General features: G+C 38.2%; 1 non-coding gene across 1 annotated transcript; it reads right to left on the bottom strand.

The window, feature by feature from the left end:
* Nucleotides 1-4,372: 4,372 nt before the first annotated feature.
* Nucleotides 4,373-4,476, bottom strand: LOC112715726 (small nucleolar RNA R71). Its single transcript, XR_003159930.1, has one exon. It is a non-coding gene; the product is annotated as a small nucleolar RNA R71 (small nucleolar RNA).
* Between the last annotated feature and the right edge of the window lie 19,627 nt (nucleotides 4,477-24,103).

The raw sequence follows: 24,103 nt of genomic DNA on the forward strand, positions 1-24,103 counted from the left end.
ACGAAACTAAAACAACTCAGCCAGCACAGTCCAAACACGGCACAGACAGCAAAAGAAACCCCAGGACCCACTCCCAGAAGGTCCAGGGGCATCCTTTGGGGGCAATCAGGGAACAAAGAGTCAGGAAAATTTACAAGGATAAACGCCCCAACAAAATTTGCAGCAAGAACAAAGAAGAACTTTTCCCCAGAAAGTAACATCCCAAAAAGAAAAACAAAACACAAATAAGCCGCCAAAAGAAAAAAAAGGTTCCTTCACGAAGCCATCTCCATCAAAGAAAAGCAATCAACAGAACAAAAGCCATTAAAAGGAGAAAACTTCCTCAAAACAACAAAGTTCAGCAAAACAAGAGTAGCATACGAAGCCCTAAGAAGCCAAATCAGGAGAAAACACCCAGAAGCATACATGAGGGCAAAAAGAAGACCCAGAAGGCGCGCATCACAGTGATAAACCGAACGTGATAATATACAAAGATTCAAGCTTTCCAACATGCACTCAGTCAAAACCTCAAAACCAAATATAGAGCAGCAAAATAGACGACGGAAGAAAAAAAACCAACCTAAAAAAAGGAGAAGAATGCGGAAGAAGGTTAAAAATGAAGAGGCCAGAAGTTGCCGTCAAAAGCACTCACGATCGCCAAAACCACATTGAGACACCAAGAAACGTAAGTTTTCAGGGAAGCTGAGAAAGAAAAAGGGAGTTACGAAATAGAAAAGAGAAACCATTTTGTGAAAAGTTCAAAAAGAACAAAGAAACGGAGCATTAAAACCAATTAATGAAGGCGTTAAAACCCTCATGCATTCCCGAGGCAAGGACGCTAAAAAGCGCACGCTCTCAGAGGAAACGAAACGTTATACATTCAAAAAACTCTATAAGGATAAAATCAACAAAATGCTTGAGTTCGGCTTCACCTAAGAAGATTCGAAGTCCTAAAACTAAGACTCGACCTACAAATAAAGACCAAGCTCGAGCAGGGGCACTGTTCATACCCTGGGTCAAAGCTGTCCGACCCGGGATGTTCTACAGTCAAAGTGACCGACCTCTTCAGGTCAGGATGACCCGACCTCTTCTCAAAGAGCTTGGCTAAATTGCTACAGAGGCCTAAAAAGGCCCAAACGAAGGGACACATCCCAAATCTAAAGGCGGCAAAGCCTAAAGAAAGATAAGGCGGTTCCCCTTAAAGATAAGATGACCTCACTCAAAGATGAGATATCTCCAGAAAGGTCACTCCACACCATTATAAATACACTGGAGCACGCAGGTATAACTCATACTCTGATTCTACTCAATACCTTCTTAATATCCTTGCTAACTTAAGCATCGGAGTCCCTTGCAGGTACCCCCACCCTCCGGGGACGAAGGATCAGCACCACCACCAAGTCCAAAAAGTCGGACACAGCGGCTCCAGCCACCATCATCAAGTCGGACACAGCAGTTCTGACCAGTACAGAAGATCTTGTCCGAGATCGACCTACGGTTTCAGGTAACCCTCAGAACACTTATTCTAAGATATTCATTCGCACTTCAACCTGATAAATGTGATGATCCGTGATACTCATCACCATTCTCAACCTATGACTGCGTGCCTGACAACCACCTCTGTTCTACCTTCGATTGACTGAGTATCTCTTGGATTCCTAAATCAAAATCTTCGTGGTATAAGCTAGAATTATTAGCGACCATTCCTTAGATCCAGAAAGTCTAAACTTTGTCTGTGGTATTCCGAGTAAGATTTGGAAGGGGATGACTGTGACGAGCTTCAAACTCGCGAGTGTTGGGCGTAGTGACAGACGCAAAAGAATCACTGGATTCTTTTCCAACATGATCGAGAACCGACAGATGATTAGCCGTGCGATGACAGCGTATTTGGACCATTTTCACTGAGAGGACGGGAGGTAGCCATTAACACCGGTGAAACCCAAACATACAGCTTGCCATGGAAAGGAGTAAGAATGATTGGATGAAAGCAGTAGGAAAGCAGAGGTTCAGAAGGAACACAGTATCTTCATACGCTTATCTGAAATTCCCACCAATGAATTACATAAGTATCTCTATCTTTATTTTATGCTTTATTTATCTTTATATTTGAAAACCATTATAACCATTTGAATCCGCCTGACTGAGATTTACAGGATGACCATAGCTTGCTTCAAGCCGACAATCTCCGTGGGATCGACCCTTACTCACGTAAGGTTTATTACTTGGACGACCTAGTGCACTTGCTGGTTAGTTGTGCGAAGTTGTGAAGAAGAGTGATATTACAATTGTGCATACCAAGTTGTTGGTGCCATTGAGATCACAATTTCGTGCAACAAGTTTATAGCGCCGTTGCCGGGGATTGTTTGAGTTTGGACAACTGACGGTTCATCTTGTTGCTCAAATTAGGTAATTTTCTTCTTATTTTGTTTTCCAAAAAGTTTTCAAAAATTTTTCAAAAAAAATAATTTTTGAAAAAAATACAAAAAAAATTATAAAATCATAAAAATAAAAAAAATATTTTTGTGTTTCTTGTTTGAGTCTAGTGTCAATTTTTAAGTTTGGTGTGAGTTGCATGTTTTTAAAATTTATGCATTTTTTCGAAAAATTCATGCATTGCATTCTTCATGATCTTCAAGTTGTTCTTGATAATTCTTCTTATTTGATCTTCATATTTTCTTGTTTTGTATCTTTTGTTGTTTTTCATATGCATTTTTGCATTCATAGTGTCTAAACATGAAAATTTTCTAAGTTTGGTGTCTTGCATGTTTTTCTTTTCTTGAAAATTTTTCAAAAATAAGTCTTGATGTTCATTATGATCTTCATAATGTTCTTGGTGTTCATCTTGACATTCATAGTGTTCTTGCATGCATTAGTTGTGTTGATTCATAATTTTCATGTTGTGAGTCATTTTTGTGTTTTTCTCTCTCATCATTAAAAATTCAAAAATAAAAAAATATATTTTCCTTATTTTACTAAAAAATTCGAAATCTTTGGGTTGACTTAGTCAAAAACTTTTAAAATAAGTTATTTCTTGTTAGTCAAGTCAATATTTCAATTTTAAAAATCCTATCTTTTCAAAATCTTTTCCAAAAATCAAATATTTTTTATTTTTTTTATTATTTTCAAAAATTTAAAAAATTGATTTTCAAAATCTTTTTCTTAATTTCATTTCAAAAATTCGAAAACTTTACTAACAATTAATGTGATTGATTCAAAAATTTGAAGTTTCTTACTTTCTTGTTAAGAAAGGTTCAATCTTTAAATTCTAGAATCATATCTTTTAGTTTCTTGTTAGTCAAGTAATCAAATTTTAATTTTAAGCATAAAATCTTTTCCAAAATATCTTTTTCAATCATATCTTTTCAAAATATCTTTTTTAAATCATATCTTTTTCAAAATCAATTTCAAAATCTTTTCTAACTTCTTATCTTTTCAAAATTGATTTTCAAATCTTTTTCAACTAAATAATTGACTTGTTTGTTTCTTATCTTTTTCAAAACCACCTAACTACTTTTCTCTCTCTAATTTTCGAAAATTCCTTCCTCTTTTTCAAAATTCTTTTAATTAACTAATTGTTTCAAATTTTAATTTTAATTGTATTTCTTCTCTCAATTTTCGAAAATCACTAACTATTTTTCAAAAATAATTTTCGAAATCCTCTTCCTCTCATCTTCTTCTATTTATTTATTCATTTACTAACACTTCTCTTCATCTTAAAATTTGAACTCTCTCTTCTCTTCTGTGTTCAAATTTTTCTCCTCATTCTTCTATTCTTTTCTTCTTCTACTCACATAAAAGAATCTCTATACTGTGACATACAGGATTTCTCTTTCTTTTCTGTTTTCTTCTTTTTCATATGAGCAAGAGCAAGGACAAGGACATTCTTGTTGAAGCATATCCTGAACCTGAAAGGACTCTGAAGAAGAAGCTAAGAGAAGCTAAAGCACAACAATCCAGAGAAAACCTTACAGAGAATCTCGAAAAAGAAGATATGGCCGAACCCAATAACATTGGTGAAGGCACAAGGAGGATGCTTGGTGATTATACTACACCTACTTCCAATTTTTATGGAAGAAGCATCTCAATCCCTGCCATTGGAGCAAACAATTTTGAGCTGAAGCCTCAACTAGTTGCTCTGATGCAACAGAACTGCAAGTTCCATGGACTTCCATCAGAAGATCCCTATCAGTTTTTAACTGAATTCTTGCATATATGTGATACTGTTAAGACTAATGGAGTAGATCCTGAAGTCTACAGGCTCATGTTTTTCCCCTTTGCTGTAAGAGACAGAGCTAGAACATGGTTGGACTCACAACCTAAAGATAGCCTGGACTCTTGGGATAAGCTGGTCACGGCCTTCTTGGCCAAGTTCTTTCCTCCTCAAAAGCTGAGCAAGCTTAAAGTGGATGTTCAGACCTTCAAGCAAAAAGATGGTGAATCCCTCTATGAAGCTTGGGAAAGATACAAGCAGTTGACCAAAAAGTGTCCTTTTGGCATACTTTCAGAGTGGACCATTTTAGATATATTCTATGATGGTCTATCTGAGCTTTCTAAGGTGTCACTAGACCATTGTGCAGGTGGATCCATTCACCTAAAGAAAATGCCTCCAAAAGCTCAAGAACTCATTGACATGGTTACAAATAACCAATTCACGTACACCTCTGAGAGGAACCCTGTGAGTAATGGGAAGCCTCAGAAGAGGGGAGTTCTTGAAATTGATACTCTGAATGCCATATTGGCTCAGAACAAAATGTTGACTCAGTTAGTCAACATGATTTCTCAGAGTCTGAATGGATGGCAAAATGCATCCAACTGTACTAAAGAGGCATCTTCTGAAGAAGAAGCTTATGATCTTGAGAATCCTGCAATGGCAGAGGTGAATTACATGGGTGAACCTTATGGAAACGCCTATAATTCCTCATGGAGAAATTATCCAAATTTCTCATGAAAGGATCAACAAAAGCCTCAACAAGGCTTTAATAATGGTGGAAGAAACAGGTTTAGCAATAGCAAGCCTTTCCCATCATCTTCTCAGCAATAGACAGAGAATTCTGAGCAGATCCCCTCTAGCTTAGCAAACATAGTCTCTGATCTATCTAAGGCCACTTTAAGTTTCATGAGTGAAACAAGGTCCTCCATTAGAAATTTGGAGGCACAAGTGGGTCAGCTGAGTAAAAAAATTACTGAAACTCCTCCTAGTACTCTCCCAAGCAATACAAAAGAGAATCCAAAAAGAGAGTGCAAGGCCATTGATATTATCAATATGGCCGAATCCAAAGAGGAAGGGGAGGACATGAATCCCAATGAGGAAGACCTCATAGGACGTCCTCCAGACAGAAGGGAGTTCCCTATTGGGGACCTAAAGGAATCTGAGGCTCATATAGAGGCCATAGAGATTCCATTAAACTTCCTTCTGCCATTCATGAGCTCTGAAAACTATTCTTCCTCTGAAGAGGATGAGGATGTAATTGAAGAGCAAGTTGCTTAATATCTAGGGGTCATCATGAAGCTGAATGCCAAGTTGTTTGGTAATGAGACTTGGAAAGGTGAACCTCCCTTGCTCATTAGTGAACTAGATACATGGGTTCAGCAAACTCTACCTCAAAAGAAACAAAATCCTGGTAAATTCTTAATATCCTATACCATAGGCACCATGACCTTTGAGAAGGCTCTATGTTACCTGGGGTCAGGTATAAATCTTATGCCACTCTCTGTAATGGAGAAACTGGGATCTTTGAGGTATAAGCTGCAATAATCTCATTAGAGATGGCAGACAAGTCAATAAAACAAGCTTATGGATTGGTAGAGGACATGTTGGTAAAGGTTAAAGGCCTTTACATCCCTACTGATTTCATAATCTTAGACACTGGGAAGGATGAGAATGAATCCATCATTCTTGGAAGACCCTTCCTAGCCATAGCAAAAGTTGTGATTGATGTTGACAGAGGTGAACTAGTCCTTCAATTGAATGGGGACTACCTTGTGTTTAAAGCTCAAGGTTATCCTTCTGTAAACATGGAAAAGAGGCACGATAAACTTCTCTCAATACAGAGTCAAAAAAAGCCCCCACAATCAAACTCTAAGTTTGGTGTTGGGAGGCCACAACCAAACTCTAAGTTTGGTGTTGAACCCCCACATTCAAACTCTAAGTTTGGTGTTGGGAGGTACCAACAATGCTCTGAACATCTGTGAAGCTCTATGAGAGCTCACTGTCAAGCTATTGACATTAAAGAAGCACTTATTGGGAGGTAACCTAATTTTTATTTATCTATATTTCTATTGTTCTTTTATGTTTTATTAGATTTATGATCATGTGGAGTCACAAAAAAATTACAAAAATTAAAATCAGAATCAAAAACAGCAGAAGAAAAAGCACACCCTGGAAGAAGAGCTGTCTGGCATTTAAACGCCAGAAACAAGTATCAGGCTGGCGTTAAATGTCAGAAACAAGCTACATTTGGGCGTTTAACGCCAGAAACAAGCATCAGTCTGGCATTAAACGCCAGGATTGCATATAGAGGGCATTTTACACGCCTAAAGGGTGCAGGGATGAGAAATCCTTGACATCTCAGGATCTGTGGACCCCACAGGATCACCTCAGGATCTGTGGACCCCACAATATCCCCACCTACCTTCTCCCTCTCTCTCACACCTTTTTCATAACACTCTTCCCCAACCATCACCTCTTCACCACTCACATCCATCCTCTCTTCCCCATAAACCCCACTGGTGCACAAAATTGCAATCACACTTTTGCAATCCGCACAACTAACCAGCATGTACACTGGGTCGTCCAAGTAATATCTTACGTGAGTAAGGGTCGAATCCAACGAAGATTGTTGGCTTGAATCAAGGTATGGTTATCTTATTATTCTTAGTCAGAATACCAATAGGGTTCTTTAGCCTCAATTGTAAAAAGTGAAAGTGCATAAAATAAGTAATTGTTACTCAATAATGGAGAATATGTTGGAGTTTTGGAGATGCTTTGTCTTCTGAATTCGTGTAACATAATGCTTCCTCACTTTCAAAAGAGCAAAGTTCCTTCCATGGCAAGCTGTATGTAGGGCGTCACCATTGTCAATGGCTACTTCCCATCCTCTCAGTGAAAATGGTCTAAATGCTTTGTCACAACACGGATAATCATCTGTTGGTTCTCGATCATGTCGGAATAGAATCCATTGATTCTTTTGCGTTTGTCATAACGCCCAACAATCGCGAGTTTGAAGCTCGTCACAGCCATTCAATCCTTGAATCCTACTCAGAATACCACAGACAAGGTTTAGACTTTTCGGATTCTCATGAATGCCGCCATCAATTCTAGCTTATAACACGAAGGTTCTGATTAAGAAATCTAAGAGATACTCATTCAATCTGATGTAGAATGGAGGTGGTTGTCAGGCACACGTTCATGGGTTGAGGAAGGTGATGAGTGTCACAGATCATCATCTTCTTCATAGTGAAGCGCGAATGAACATCTTAGATAGGAACAAGCATGTTTGAATGGAAAACAGAAATAATTGCATTAATTCATCGAGACGCTGCAGAGCTCCTCACCCCCAACAATGGAGTTTAGAGACTCATGCCGTCAAAGAATATAAAAATTCAGATCTAAAAATGTCATGAGATACAAAATAAATCTCTAAAAGTTGTTTAAATACTAAACTAGTAACCTAGGTTTACAGAAAATGAGTAAACTAAGATGGATAGTGCAGAAATCCACTTATGGGGCCCACTTGGTGTGTGCTGGGGCTGAGACTTAAGCTTCTCACGTGTCTGGGCTATTTCTGGAGTTGAACGCCAGGTTGTAACCTGTTTCTAGCGTTGAACTCGAACTTGCAACCTGTTTCTGGTGCTGAACGCCAGACTATAACATGGAACTGGCGTTGAACGCCAGTTTACATCGTCTATATTCACGCAAAGTATGGACTATTATATATTTCTGGAAAGCCCTGGATGTCTACTTTCCAACCCAATTAAGAGCGAGCCAATTGGACTCCTGTAGCTCCAAATAATCCATTCCGAGTACAGGGAGGTCAGAATCCAACAGCATCAGCAGTCCTTTTTCAGCCTAAATCAGATTTTTGCTCAGCTCCCTCAATTTCAGCCAAAAAAATATCTGAAATCACAGAAAAACACACAAACTCATAGTAAAATCCAAAAATATGATTTTTGCCTAAAAACTAATAAAAATCTACTAAAAACCAACTAAAACATACTAAAATCTACATGAAATTACCCCAAAAAAGCGTATAAAATATCCACTCATCACAACACCAAACATAAATTGTTGCTTGTCCTCAAGCAACTAGATAAATAAAGTAGGATAAAAAGAAATTAAGAAGCAATAATATCTCAGAGTTTCAAGTGAAGCTCAGATTCTAATTAGATGAGCAGGACTAGGAGCTTTTTGCTTCTGAACAGTTTTGACATCTCACTTTATCCTTTGAAATCCAGAATGATTGGCATCCATAGGAACTTAGAATTCAGATAGTATTATTGATTATCCTAGTTTAGTATGTTGATTCTTGAACACAGTTACTTGATGAGTCTTGGCCGTGGCCCTAAGCACTTTGTTTTCCAGTATTACCACCGGATACATAAATGCCACAGACACATAACAGGGTAAACCTTTTCAGATTGTGACTTAGCTATGCTAAAGTCCCCAATTAGAGGTGTCTAGAGTTCTTAAGCACACTCTTTTGCTTTGGATCACGACTTTAACCACTCAGTCTCAAGCTTTTCACTTGGACCTGCATGCCACAAGCACATGGTTAGGGACAGCTTGATTTAGCTGCTTAGGCCTGGATTTATTTCCTTGGGCCCTCCTATCCATTAATGCTCAAAGCCTTGGATCCTTTTCACCCTTGCCTTTTGGTTTTAAGGGTTATTGGCTTTTCTTTTTCTTTATCCAATGATTCCCTTTTTTTTCGCCACTTTTTTTTTCACTGCTTTTTCTGGCTTCAAGAATCAATTTCATGATTTTTCAGATCATCAATAATATTTCCCTTGTTCATCATTCTTTCAAGAGCCAACAATTTTAACATTCATGAAATTCAATATCAAAAATATGCACTGTTCAAGCATTCATTCAGAAGATAAAAAGTATTGCCACCACATCTAAATAATTAGAATTTTCCTTATTAAAAACTCGAAAAATATTGACTCTTTATTCTAAAAATCTACTATTTTATTCATGTTTGATGATGATGAGAAAAAATAAATTATAGCTTAATTAGAGATAAAATCAAAATAGAGATACTAATTACTACTACTAATATATAACTTCTAAGGTAAATTCCTAATAAGAACAATTATCACAGAGTTAAGTTTAAGATTAGGACTCAACAACCTTTGGTTTGGGAGATGATGGGTGCTCCTTCAACTTGTGGGGTGTCTGGTCCTTCAAGAGACACCTTCTGGCGCTTCAGCACCTGTATCTCCAGATATTCGTCTTCTTTCAAATTGAATTTAACTTCCGGGATCACTGATCTCAGACCCATTATTTTGTGGTAATGGTCTGCATGTTCTTTGGTAAAGAACTTTTCTTAATTCCACAGTGGTTTTGGAATATTCTCTTTCTTGCCTCTTGAAGTAAATTATTTTCCCTTAGGTGCAATGATCTTGATGAGTTTTAGCTCAGTGATCACGAAAAAACACACCAAACTTAGAGATTTGCTTGTCCTCAAGCAAAAGAAAGGAAATGAGAGGAATAAAAGGAGGGGCAATTTCAAAAATTCAAAAGATATGATGAGATTTTAAAAAGGATAACTTTGAATTTAAAAAGATAATATGATGAGTTTGAAAAAGAATTCAGAAGAAATTAAAAAGATTTGAAAAGAATTCAAAACGATAATTGAGTTTTGAAAAAGGTTTGAAAAGATATTGAAGAAAAATTAAGAAACATGTTTAGGATAAAAAAATTTTGGAATTGAAGTTGAAAGATGAGAGTTTGTAATATGTTTATGCAAGAAATCATGAATTGAAACATGAAGATTGGAAAAAATTTGAAGGGAAAATGAATTTACCTCCTCCCCACAATCCTGGCGTTAAATGCCCAAACGCTGCATGTTTTAGGCGTTTAACGCCCGTTTGCAGCTTCTCTTGGGCGTTCAACGCCCAGCTATTGCTTCTAGCTGGCGTTGAATGCCAGGAACTCCTTTGTCACTGGGCATTTTTCTCAACGCCCAGGACGCTATAAATCTGGTGTTGAACGCCCAGAAGGTGCTTCTTTCTGGCGTTCAACGCCCAGATGGCTAACCTTACTGGCATTGAACGCCCAGTGAGTGCTTCTTTTGGGCGTTCAGCGCCCAAAACAGCTCTTACTGGCTTTTTTTCGCACTAGGGAGCTTCTTTCTGCTGTTTTATCCTCTAAATCCTTCTGTAACTTTGTGAACTCAAGCAATTGCTATTTTACCTTGAAGATAATTGACATAAACCTATAAAAATCAATTAATTAACAAATAAGCCTTGTAAATGGCAGGGTTGCCTCCTAGTAAGCGCTTCTTTATTGTCTTTAGCTGGACTATTACTGAGCTTTAATCAAGTCTCCGTTTTGAGCATTCTTGCTCAAAATTGCTTTCAAGATAATGTTTAACTCTCTGTCCATTAACAATGAACTTTTTGCTAGAATCATTATCCTGAAGCTCCATGTATCCATATGGTGACACACTTGTAATCACATATGGACCTCTCCACCGGGATTTCAATTTCCCAGGGAATAATCTGAGCCTAGAATTAAATAGCAGAACTTTCTGCCTTGGTTCAAAGACTCTGGATGATAATTTCTTATCATGCCATCTTTTTGCTTTCTCTTTGTAAATTTTTGCATTTTCGAAAGCATTGAGTCTGAATTCCTCTAGCTCATTTAACTGGAGCAATTGTTTTTCTCCAGCTAACTTGGCATCAAGGTTTAGGAATCTGGTTGCCCAATAGGGCTTGTGTTCCAGTTCCACTGGCAAGTAACAAGCTTTTCCATACACCAACTGGTATGGAGAAGTTCCTATAGGTGTCTTGAATGCTGTTCTGTATGCCCACAGAGCATCATCTAAGCTTCCTGCCAAATCCCTTCTACGGTTAATCACAGTCCGTTCCAGGATTCTTTTAAGTTCTCTATTAGAGACTTCAGCTTGCCCATTTGTCTGTGGATGATCTGGAGTGGCCATGATGAATTGGATTTTTGACGGTTTAGAATTTCACTAATGAAATCTCGTTGTAAAGTATAGTTTCTAAACCAACAATAATCCTTTCATACAAAAGATTGTTTGTCACAAGTAACAAACCCCTAAAATTAATAACCGAAGTATTCAAACCTCGGGTCGTTCTCCCTAGGAATTGTAATGAAGTGTCTTGTTATTGATTGTGAGTTATTTTGGGGTTTTGATAAGAAGCATGAAAGATAAATGGCAAGAAAGTAAACTAAGGCCTAAAAAGGTCTTGGCAAGGGTTGGTGGTCAAGGATCTCTATCCTAATCACTAACCACAATATGAGAATTGGTAAGGATTAATCTCATTAAATCATCATCTAACTAGTAGTAAAGGAAAGTCAAATGAGCTATATCAATCCTAGTCCATAAGTCCTAACTCTCCACTAATTCAATTAGTGAGAACTAGAGTCAATGGATCCCAATCATCAATTACTTGGACATTAGTAACTCAAGATGTCCTAAGTTACCTTTCCAAGCCAAGAGTATAAAATTCTACTCTAAAATCCAACCAAGCATTTCATCAAATACTTGGAAGGCATAAAAGGAAAGCATAGTAAATTAATAACAAGAATAGAATCTAACAAAAATTATTGAAATGAATTAACAACAACAATCAAAAGAAACACATTTATTATGAATTACCTTGATTGAATTGAAAGAGAGTAGAAGAAACAAAAGTAGATCTACAACAAAACACAAAAACAACATAAAGGAAATTACAATAAAAGAAGGGAAGAAGAATGAATGTAACAACAAGGAATTGAGAAGATAGAAGTAGAAGAAGATGTATTAAAATCTAGATCTAAGAACTAAACCTAATCCTAATCCTAATCCTAGAGAGAAGTGAGAGCTTCTCTCTCTAGAAACTACTTCTAAAACTAAACTATGACTAATGGTAACTAACATGTGTTTCCCTCTTCACTCCTTGGTTTAAATAGCATCAGAAATGAGTTGGATTAGACCCACAAGGCTTTAGAATTCGCTGGCCACGTTTTGCTTTAAGTGAACCAGGTGGCAGCAACGGCGCGTGCGCGTACTATGCGCGTACGCATCACCATGCGCAGTTCAACCATAGCAAATCTTATATCGTTTCGAAGCCCCGGATGTTAGCTTTCCAACCCAACTGGAACCGCATCATTTGGACCTCTGTAGCTCAAGTTATGGTCGTTTAAGTGCGAAGAGGTCGGCTTGACAGCTTTCCGGTTCTTTTATTTCTTCATGAGTTCTCCAACTTTTCATGCTTTCTTTCTTCATTCCCTTGATCCAATCTTTGCCTCCTAAACCTTAAATCACTTAACAAACATATCAAGGCATCTAATGGAATTAAGGAGAATTAAATTTAGCTATTTTAAGTCCTAAAAAGCATGTTTTCACTCTTAAGCACAATTAAAGGAGAATATACAAAACCATGCTATTTCATTGAATAAATATGGGTAAAAGGTGATAAAATTCCCTAAAATCAATACAAGATAAACCCTACAAATTGGATTTATCAGGCCACCCTATGGCTAACTCCATTTCGAACCAAAGTAGAGTAAAGCTGTTTATTGCAGAAATGAGTGCCCCCATCACTGATTAGTATTCTAGGGATACCAAATCTGCTGAAGATGTGTTTTTGGAGGAATTTCAGCACTGTCTTAGTATCATTAGTGTGTGTTGCTATAGCTTCTACCCATTTGGATATATAATCCACTGCCACCAGAATATAAGTGTTTGAGTATGATGGTGGGAAAGCCCCATGAAGTCAATACCCCATACATCAAACAACTCAATCTCCAAGATCCCTTGTTGAGGCATGGCATAACTGTGAGGCAGATTACCAGATCTTTGGCAACTGTCACAATTAAGTACAAACACTCGGGAGTCTTTATAGAGAGTAGGCCAGTAGAAGCCACATTGGAGGACTCTTGTGGCTGTTCGCTCACTTCCAAAATGTCTTCCATACTGTGATCCATGGCAGTGCCAGAGGATCTTCTGTGCTTCTTCTTTAGGCACACATCTACGGATTACTCCGTCTGCACATCTCTTGAAGAGATATGGTTCATCCCAAAGATAGTACTTTACATCCGTGATCAATTTCTTTGTTTGCTGCCTATTGTACTCTTTGGGTATGAATCTTACTGCCTTGTAGTTTGCAATGTCTGCAAACCATGGCGCTTCCTGGATGGCAAAGAGTTGCTCATCCGGAAAGTTTTCAGAGATCTCAGTAAGAGGGAGGGACGCCCCTTCTACTGGTTCTATTCGGGACAGGTGATCTGCTACTTGGTTCTCTGTCCCTTTTCTGTCTCTTATTTCTATATCAAACTCTTGCAAAAGCAACACCCATCTGATGAGTATGGGTTTTGAATCCTGCTTTGTAAGTAGATATTTAAGAGCAGCATGGTCAGTGTACAAAATCACTTTTGATCCTACTAAATAAGATCTAAACTTGTCAATGGCATAAACCACTGTAAGTAACTCTTTTTCTGTGGTTGTGTAGTTCTTCTGTGCGTCATTTAGAACACGACTGGCATAATAAATGACGTGCAGAAGCTTGTCATGCCTTTGTCCCAACACTGCACCAATGGCATGGTCACTGGCATCACACATTAATTCAAATGGTAATGTCCAGTTTGGTGCAGAGATGACTGGTGCTGTGACCAGCTTAGCTTTCAGAGTTTCAAATGCCTGCAGACACTCTTTATCAAAGATAAATGGCATGTCAGCAGCTAACAGATTACTCAGAGGTTTGGCGATTTTTGAAAAATCCTTTATAAACCTCCTATAAAATCCTGCATGCCCCCGAAAGCTTCTGATTGCCTTAACATTGGCAGGTGGTGGTAATTTTTCAATTACCTCTACCTTAGCTTGATCCACTTCTATTCCTTTGTTCGAAATTTTGTGCCCAAGGACAATTCCTTCAGTCACCATAAAGTGACATTTCTCCCAGTTTAAAACCAGGTTAGTCTCTTGGCATCTCTTTAGAACAAGTGCTAGATGGTCAAGACAGGAGCTGAATGAGTCTCCAAATACTGAAAAGTCATCCATGAAGACTTCTAGAAAATTTTCCACCATATCAGAGAAAATTGAGAGCATGCACCTTTGAAAGGTTGCAGGTGCATTGCACAGGCCAAATGACATCCTTCTGTATGCAAATACTCCAGATAGACATGTGAATGCTGTTTTCTCTTGATCCTGGGGATCTACTGCAATTTGATTATAACCTGAATATCCATCCAGGAAGCAGTAGTATTCATGACCTGCTAGTCTTTCTAGCATCTGGTCTATGAAGGGTAAAGGAAAATGATCCTTTCTGGTAGCTGTATTGAGCCTTCTATAATCAATTCACATACGCCACCCTGTAACTATTCTTGTAGGAACCAGTTCATTTTTTTATTATGAACCACTGTCATGCCACCCTTCTTAGGGACGACTTGGACAGGGCTTACCTAGGGGCTATCAGAAATAGGATTAATAATCCCAGCCTCTAGTAATTTAGTGACCTCCTTCTGCACCACCTCTTTCATGGCTAGATTCAGCCACCTCTGTGGTTGAACCACTGGCTTAGCATCACCCTCTAATAGGATCTTGTGCATGCATCTGGCTGGGCTAATGCCCTTAAGATCACTAATGGACCATCCAAGAGTTGTCTTGTGTGTCCTTAGCACTTGAATTAGTGCTTCCTCTTCCTGTGGCTCTAAGGTAGAGCTTATGATTACAGGAAATGTATCACCTTCTCCCAAAAATGCATATTTCAGGGATGGTGGTAATGGTTTGAGCTCGGGTTTAGGAGGTTTCTCCTTTTCCTGAGGGATTTTCAGAGGTTCTATTATTCTCTTTGGTTCCTCCAGATCAGGCTGAACATCTTTAAAGATATCCTCTAGCTCTGATTCGAGACTCTCAGCCATATTGACCTCTTTTAACAGAGAGTCAATAATATCAATGCTCATGCAGTCATTTGGGGTGTCTGGAAGCTACATAGCTTTGACAACATTCAACTTAAACTCGTCCTCATTGACTCTCAGGACTTTCCCTTTTTGGACGTCAATGAGGGTTCGTCCAGTTGCTAGAAAAGGTCTTCCTAGAATGAGAGTTGCACTCTTGTGTTCCTCTATTTCCAGCACCACAAAGTCAGTGGGAAAGGTAAATGGCCCAACCTTGACAATCATGTCTTCAATTATGCCTAATGGGTATTTAATGGAGCCATCAGCAAGTTGGAGACATATCCGGGTTGGTTTAACTTCATTAGTCAACCCAAGCTTTTTGATAGTAGCTGTAAGTATTAGGTTAATACTTGCCCCAAGATCACATAGAGCTTGCTTGGTACAAGTACCTTCTAATGTGCATGGTATCATAAAGCTTCCCAGATCTTTAAGCTTCTCAGGTAAGCTTTTCAGAATGACTGCACTGCATTCTTCAGTGAGGTAAACTTTCTCAGTTTCCCTCCAATCCTTCTTATGACTTAAGATCTCTTTCATGAACTTAGCATAAGAAGGTATTTGCTCAAGTGCCTCTGCAAACGGAATCTTTATCTCAAGAGTTCTAAGATAGTCTGCAAAGCGAGCAAATTGCTTATCCTGTTCCGCTTGGCGAAGTTTCTGAGGATAAGGCATTTTGGCTTTATATTCCTCAAACTTAGTTGTTGTAGGTTTATTGCCTACAGATGTGGATTAAGAAGCCTTTTTAGAGGGGTTGCTATCAGCACTTGTATGTGTCTGATCTCCCACTGGCATTTGAATGCCAGGGGTGGAAGCTGGAGTGGCGTTAGACGCCAGCTCCTTACCTGTTTCTGGCGTCTGAACGCCATAACTGTGCTTCCTTTGGGCATTCAACACCAATTCCTTGCTTGTTTCTGGCGTTGAACGCCAGGACTGAGCATGGTTTGGGCGTTCAACGCTAGTTTCCACCCATTTTCTGGCGTTTGAGCACCATGATTATTCTTCTCTGGGCTCTTATTGTCCTCAGATGGATTTTGGGTGGTTTGCTCATTTCTTGGCTTCCTGCTACCTTGAAGTGAGGTATTTAATTTTTCCCACTTCTTTATTGAACTGCTTGGCACTCTTCTATTATTTGTTTTAATAACTGCTGTTCTGTTTGCTTCAATTATACTTCCATATTAATATTATCCATTCTTGTTTCTTGTAGTATCTCCTTGAATTCGGCTAACTGTTTTGTTAGAAAATCTAATTGCTGATTGAATTTAGCAGCTTGATCTGCAGGACTGAGTTCAGTAGTTACTGTTTCAGCCTCTTCATTGATGGAAGATTCACTGCTTAGGTACAGATGCTGATTTCTGGCAACTGTATCAATAAGCTCTTGAGCTTCTTCTATTGTCTTTCTCATGTGTATAGATCCACCAGCTGAGTGGTCTAGAGAAATCTGAGCTCTTTCTGTAAGCCCAGAGTAGAAGATGTCTAACTGCACCCACTCTGAAAACATTTCAGAGGGGCATTTTCTTAGCATCTCTCTGTATCTCTCCCAAGCATCATAAAGAGATTCATTATCTCCTTGTTTGAAGCCTTGGATGCTCAGCCTTAGCTGTGTCATCCGTTTTGGAGGAAAATAGTGATTCAGAAATTTTTCTGACAGCTGTTTCCATGTCTTTATGCTTTCCTTAGGTTGGTTATTTAACCACCTCTTAGCTTGGTCCTTTACAGCAAATGGAAGCAGTAATAATCTGTAGACATCCTGATCTACTTCCTTATCTTGTACTGTGTCAGCAATTTGTAAAAAATATGCCAGAAACTCTGTAGGTTCTTCTTGTGGAAGACCAGAATACTGACAACCTTACTGCACCATGATAATGAGCTTGAGGATTCAACTCAAAACTACTGACTCCAACGGAGGATATACAGATACTACTCCTGTATGAAGCAGTAGTGGGGTTAGCATATGACCCCAGAGTCCTTCTGGACTGTTAATTTCTACTTAGGTCCATGTTGGAATAAAGGAGGTAATGTGGATTTAAATTTTTTTTGAATATCGAAAATTAAAATAAAAATAAAATAAATGAAAAATTAAATAAAAATTAGAAAATTAGAAAACCAAATAAAATAAAAAAATTGAAAACAAAAATAATTAATTAATTGAAAAATTTTGGATATAATTTTCGAAAATTGAAGAGAGAAAAAAAGTGGTTAGGAAGTTTTGAAAAAGATATGATTTTTAAAAAATTTGACCAAGTCACCAAAAGGATTTGAAAATAATGAATAATTAAAGGAAAAGATATTTCTTATTTTTGAAATTTTATGATGAAAGAGAAAAACACACAAAAGACACAAGACTTAAAAATTTTTAGATCTAATGCTCCTTGTTTTCGAAAATTTTGGAGGAAAAACACCAAGGAACACCAAACTTAAAAATTTTAAGATCAAAACACAAGGAAGACTCAAGAACACCTTGAAGATTCATAAGAACACCAAGAACAAAAGAAAGAACACCAAGCTTAAAATTTTTAGAAAATCACAATAAAATTTTCGAAAATTAAAGAAAGATTAACAAGAAAACACCAAACTTAAAGTTTGGCACAAGATTTAATCAAAGAAAAATTATTTTTGAAAAAAGTTTTAAAAGGAAGATACCCAATTGCCAAGAACATATGCCAACGCTCTAGCCAATTGAGCTATAAATGTAACGTGTTTTAATATTTTATATAAAAAATATATATATTTTGAAAACTAATATTTTGAAAAAGCACAAAGAAAACACGAAAAATACACAAAATAGGAAAAATCAAAGATCAAACAAGAAAATTTGACAAGAACAATTCGAAGATCAAGGAAAAATAAAGAACAAAAATTCGAAAATTTAAAGGGAAATATGAAATATGCAATTGACACCAAACTTAAAGTATAAAACTAAACTCACATAAAAATTAAAAATTAATAAGGAAAAATAATATTTTTGAAAAAAAATTGAAAAGAAAATAAAGGACTCAGATTTAATGACTCTATGGCAACAAAAATAAATTATTCCTAATCTAAGCAACAAAATAAACCTTTAGTTGTTCAAGCTCGAACAATCCCCGGCAACGGCGCCAAAAACTTGGTGCACGAAATTGTAATCACACTTTTGCAATCCGCACAACTAACTAGCAAGTGCACTGGGTCGTCCAAGTAATACCTTACGTGAGTAAGGGTCGAATCCCACGGAGATTGTTGGCTTGAATCAAGCTATGGTTATCTTATTATTCTTAGTCAGGATACCAATAGGGTTCTTTAGCCTCAATTGTAAAAAGTGAAAGTGTATAAAATAAGTAATTGTTACTCAATAATGGAGAATATGTTGGAGTTTTGGAGATGCTTTGTCTTCTGAATTCGTGTAACATAATGCTTCCTCACTTTCAAAAGTGCAAAGTTCCTTCCATGGCAAACTGTATGTAAGGCGTCACCGTTGTCAATGGCTACTTCCTATCCTCTCAGTGAAAATGGTCCAAATGCTCTGTCACAGCACGACTAACCATTTGTTGGTTCTCGATCATGTCGGAATAGAATCCATTGATTCTTTTGCGTTTGTCATCACGCCCAACAATCGCGAGTTTGAAGCTCGTCACCACCATTCAATCCTTGAATCCTACTCGGAATACCACAGACAAGGTTTAGACTTTTCGGATTCTCATGAATGCCGCCATCAATTCTAGCTTATACCACGAAGATTCTGATTAAGAAATCTAAGAGATACTCATTCAATCTGATGTAGAACGGAGGTGGTTGTCAGGCACACGTTCATGGGTTGAGGAAGGTGATGAGTGTCACGGATCATCATCTTCTTCATAGTGAAGCGCGAATGAACATCTTAGATAGGAACAAGCATGTTTGAATGGAAAACAGAAATAATTGCATTAATTCATCGAGATGCTGCAGAGCTCCTCACCCCCAACAATGGAGTTTAGAGACTCATGCCGTCAAAGAGTATAAAAATTCAGATCTAAAAATGTCATGAGATACAAAATAAATCTCTAAAAGTTGTTTAAATACTAAACTAGTAACCTAGGTTTACATAAAATGAGTAAACTAAGATGGATAGTGCAGAAATCCACTTCTGGTGCCCACTTGGTGTGTGCTGGGGCTGAGACTTAAGCTTTTCACGTGCCTGGGCTATTTTTGGAGTTGAACGCCAGGTTGTAACCTGTTTCTGGCGTTGAACTCCAACTTGCAACCTGTTTCTGGCGCTGAATGCCAGACTGCAACATGGAACTGGCGTTAAACGCCAGTTTACATCATCTATCTTCGCGCAAAGTATGAACTATTATATATTGCTGGAAAGCCCTGGATGTCTACTTTTCAACCCAATTGAGAGCGCGCCAATTGGACTCCTGTAGCTCCAAATAATCTATTCCGAGTGCAGGGAGATCAGAATCCAACAACATCAGCAGTCCTTTTTCAGCCTAAATCAGATTTTTGTTCAGCTCCCTCAATTTCTGCCAAAAAAATACCTGAAATCACAGAAAAACACACAAACTCATAGTAAAGTCCAGAAATATGATTTTTGCCTAAAAACTAATAAAAATCTACTAAAAACTAACTAAAACATACTAAAATCTACATGAAATTACCCCCAAAAAGCTTATAAAATATCCGCTCATCACCCACCTACCTTCAATTTCAAAATCTCTTTCCCAACCAAACCCACCCTACATGACCAAACCATAAACCCCTCTCCCTCCACTATATAAACCCCTACATCCTTATTCATTTTCACACATCACTACCCTCTCTTCTCCCCCTTGGCCGAAACTCACACCTCTCTCCCTCTCCTCCATATCTTCTTCTTCTTCTTCTTCTTCTTCTATTCTTTCTTCTTTTGCTCGAGGGCGAGCAACATTCTAAGTTTGGTGTGGTAAAAACATATCTTTTTTTGTTTTTTCATAACCATTTATGGAACCTAAGGCCGGAGAAACCTCTAGAAAGAGGAAAGGGAAGACAAAAGCTTCCATCTCCGAGTATTGGGAGATGGAGAGATTCATCTCAAAGGTCCATCAAGACCATTTCTATGAAGTTGTGGCCAAGGAGAAGGTGTTCCCCGAGGTCCCTTTCATGCTCAAGAAAAACGAGTATTCGGAGATCCGACATGAGATCCAAAGAAGAGGTTGGAAAGTTCTTACCAACCCCATTGAACAAGTCAGAATCTTAATGGTTCAAGAGTTCTATGCAAATGCATGGATCACTAGGAACCAGGATCAAAGCATAAACCCAAACCCAAAGAATTTGCTTACAATAGTTCGGGGGAAATGCTTAGATTTCAGTCCGGAGAATGTAAGGTTGGCGTTCAACTTGCTTATGATGCAAGAAGATGCACGCCCCTACACTAGAAGGGTCAACTTTGATCAAAGATTGGACCAAGTCCTCATGGACATATGTGTGGAAGGAGCTCAATGGAAAAGAGACTCAAAAGGCAAGCCGGTTCAATTGAGAAGACTGGACCTTAAGCCTGTGGCTAGAGGATGGTTGGAGTTCATCCAACGCTCCATCATCCCTACTAGCAACCGATCTAAAGTGACTGTGGATCGGGCCATCATGATCCATAGCATCATGATTGGAGAGGAAGTAGAAGTTCATGAAGTCATCCCTCTAGAACTCTACAAAGTAGCCGAAAAGCCCTCTACCTTGGCAAGGCTAGCTTTTTCTCATCTCATTTGCCATCTATGCAACTTAGCTGGAGTCGTCATAGAAGGAGACATCCTCATTGAAGAGGACAAGCCCATCACTAAGAAGAGGATAGAGCAAACAAGAGAGTCCATTCATGGATCTCAAGAGACGCATGAGGAAGCTCATCATCAAGAAATCCCTGAGATGCCTCAAGGGATGCATTTTCCTCCAAACAACTATTGGGAACAACTCAACACTTCTCTAGAAGGATTGAGTCATGACATGAATCAATTAAGGGTGGAACACCAAGAGCACTCCATCAATCTCAATGAGATTAGAGAAGATTAAAGAGCTATGAGGGAGGAGCAACAAAGGAAAGGAAGAGACATAGAGGAGCTCAAGAACACCATTGGTCCTTCAAGAAGAAGGTGCCACCATCACTAAGGTGGACTCATTCCTTAACTTCCTTGTTCTTATCTCTCTGTTTTTTTTTCAGTTTTTGAGCTTCATGTTGTCTATGTTTGTGTCTTTATTACATGATCATTAGTGTCTAGTGTCTATGTCTTAAGGCTATGAATAATTCCATGAATCTTTCACCTTTCTTAAATGAAAAATGTTTCTAATACAAAAGAACAAGAAGTACATGAGTTTCGAATTCATCCTTGAAATTAGTTTAATTATATTGATGTGGTGACAATACTTTCTGTTTTCTGAATGAATGCTTAAACAGTGCATATTTTTGATCTTGTTGTTTATGAATGTTAAAATTATTGGCTCTTAAAAGAATGATGAAAAAGATAAATGTTATTGATGATCTTAAAAATCAAAAAATTGATTCTTGAAGCAAGAAAAAGTAGTGAAGAACAAAGCTTGCGAAAAAAAGCAAGCAGAAAAAGCCAATAGCCCTTAAAACCAAAAGGAAAGGGTAAAAAGGATCCAAGGCTTTGAGCATCAATGGATAGGAGGGCCCAAGGAAATAAATCCAGGTCTAAGCGGCTAAATCAAGCTGTCCCTAACCATGTGCTTGTGGCATGAAGGTCCAAGTGAAAAGCTTGAGACTGAGTGGTTAAAGTCGTGATCCAAAGCAAAAGAGTGTGCTTAAGAGCTCTGGACACCTCTAACTGGGGACTTTAGCAAAGCTGAGTCACAATCTGAAAAGGTTCACCCAATCAAGTGTCTGTGGCATTTATGTATCCGGTGGTAATACTGGAAAACAAAGAGCTTAGGGACACGACCAAGATTCATAAAAGTAGATGTGTTCAAGAATCAACATACTTAACTAGGAGAATCAATAACACTATCTAAACTCTGAGTTTCCATGGATGCCAATCATTCTAAACTTCTAAGGATAAAGTGAGATGCCAAAACTGTTCAGAAGCAAAAAGCTACAAGTCCCGCTCATCAAATTAGAACTAATATTCATTGATATTTTGAGATTTATAGTATATTATCTTCTTTTTATCCTATTTGATTTTCAGTTGCTTGGGGACAAGCAACAATTTAAGTTTGGTGTTGTGATGAGCGGATAATTTATACGCTTTTTGGCATTGTTTTTAGTTAGTTTTTAGTAAGATCTAGCTACTTTTAGGGATGTTTTTATTAGTTTTTATGCAAAATTCACATTTCTGGACTTTACTATGAGTTTGTGTATTTTTCTGTGATTTCAGGTATTTTCTGGCTGAAATTGAGGGACCTGAGCAAAAATTTGATTCAGGCTGAAAAAAGACTGCTGATGTTGTTGGATTCTGACCTCCTTGCACTCGAAATAGATTTTCTGGAGCTACAGAACTTCAAATGGTGCGCTCTCAATTGCGTTGGAATGTAGACATACAGTGCTTTCCAGCAATATATAATGGTCCATACTTTATTCGAGCCTAGATGACGCAAACTGGCGTTCAACGCCAGTTCCATGCTGCATTCTGGAGTAAAACGCCAGAAACACGTCACAAACCAGAGTTAAACGCCAAAAACACGTTACAACTTGGAGTTTAACCCCAAGAGAAGCCTCTGCACGTGTAAAGCTCACGCTCAGTCCAAGCACACACCAAAGTGGGCCCCGGAAGTGGATTTCTACACTTAGACTTATTTCTGTAAACCCTAGTAACTAGTTTAGTATAAATAGAACTTTTTACTATTGTATTCAGAGTCTTTGGATGGATCTTTAATCAGTGTATGAGATTTTAGACCTTCAGGGGGGCTGGCCATTCAGCCATGCCTGGAACATCACTTATGTATTTTCAACGGTGGAGTTTCTACGCACCATAGATTAAGGTGTGGAGCTCTGCTGTTCCTCGAGTATTAATGCAATTACTACTATTTTCTATTCAATTCATGCTTATTCTTATTCTAAGATATTCATTCGCACTTCAACCTGATGAATGTGATGATCCGTGACACTCATCACCATTCTCAACCTATGAATGCGTGCCTAACAACCACCTCCGTTCTACCTTCGATTGACGGAGTATCTCTTGGATTCCTTAATCAAAATCTTCGTGGTATAAGCTAGAATTATTGGCGGCCATTCCTAAGATCCCGAAAGTCTAAACCTTGTCTGTGGTATTCCGAGTAGGATCTGGAAGGGGATGACTGTGACGAGCTTCAAACTCGTGAGTGTTGGGCATAGTGACAGATGCAAAAGAATCACTGGATTCTATTCCAACATGATCGAGAACCGACAGATGATTAGCCGTGCGGTGACAGCGCATTTGGACCATTTTCACTAAGAGGACGAGAGGTAGCCATTGACGCCGGTGAAACCCGAACATACAGCTTGCCATGGAAAGGAGTAAGAATGATTGGATGAAAGCAATAGGAAAGCAGAGGTTCAGAAGGAACACAGTATCTTCATACGCTTATCTGAAATTCCCACCAATGAATTACATAAGTATCTCTATCTTTATTTTATGCTTTATTTATCTTTATATTCGAAAACCATTATAACCATTTGAATCCGCCTGACTGAGATTTACAAGATGACCATAGCTTGCTTCAAGCCGACAATCTCCGTGGGATCGACCCTTACTCACGTAAGGTTTATTACTTGGACGACCCAATGCACTTGCTGGTTAGTTATACGAAGTTGTGAAGAAGAGTGATATTACAATTGTGCGTACCAAGTTGTTGGCGCCATTGAGATCACAATTTCGTGCACCATAACTCTCCTAACAACTTGTTTTACTTTTGAACCTCTTAGAGGTGTATGGAGAACTAAGACCTCTTTTGTGTATTTTGGGCTATGGTTTTGTATATATCTATGGATTTGGATCCTCTAAAGTTTGAATTTCACTTTAGAGAGTAAAGTGTGATTTTCTACCCTTAAATAGTTTCTCTTTCACATTTATTATTGGTTCC

The sequence above is a fragment of the Arachis hypogaea genome, chromosome 1 (genome assembly GCF_003086295.3).
Source record: "Arachis hypogaea cultivar Tifrunner chromosome 1, arahy.Tifrunner.gnm2.J5K5, whole genome shotgun sequence".
Classification (NCBI taxonomy): Eukaryota; Viridiplantae; Streptophyta; class Magnoliopsida; order Fabales; family Fabaceae; genus Arachis; species Arachis hypogaea.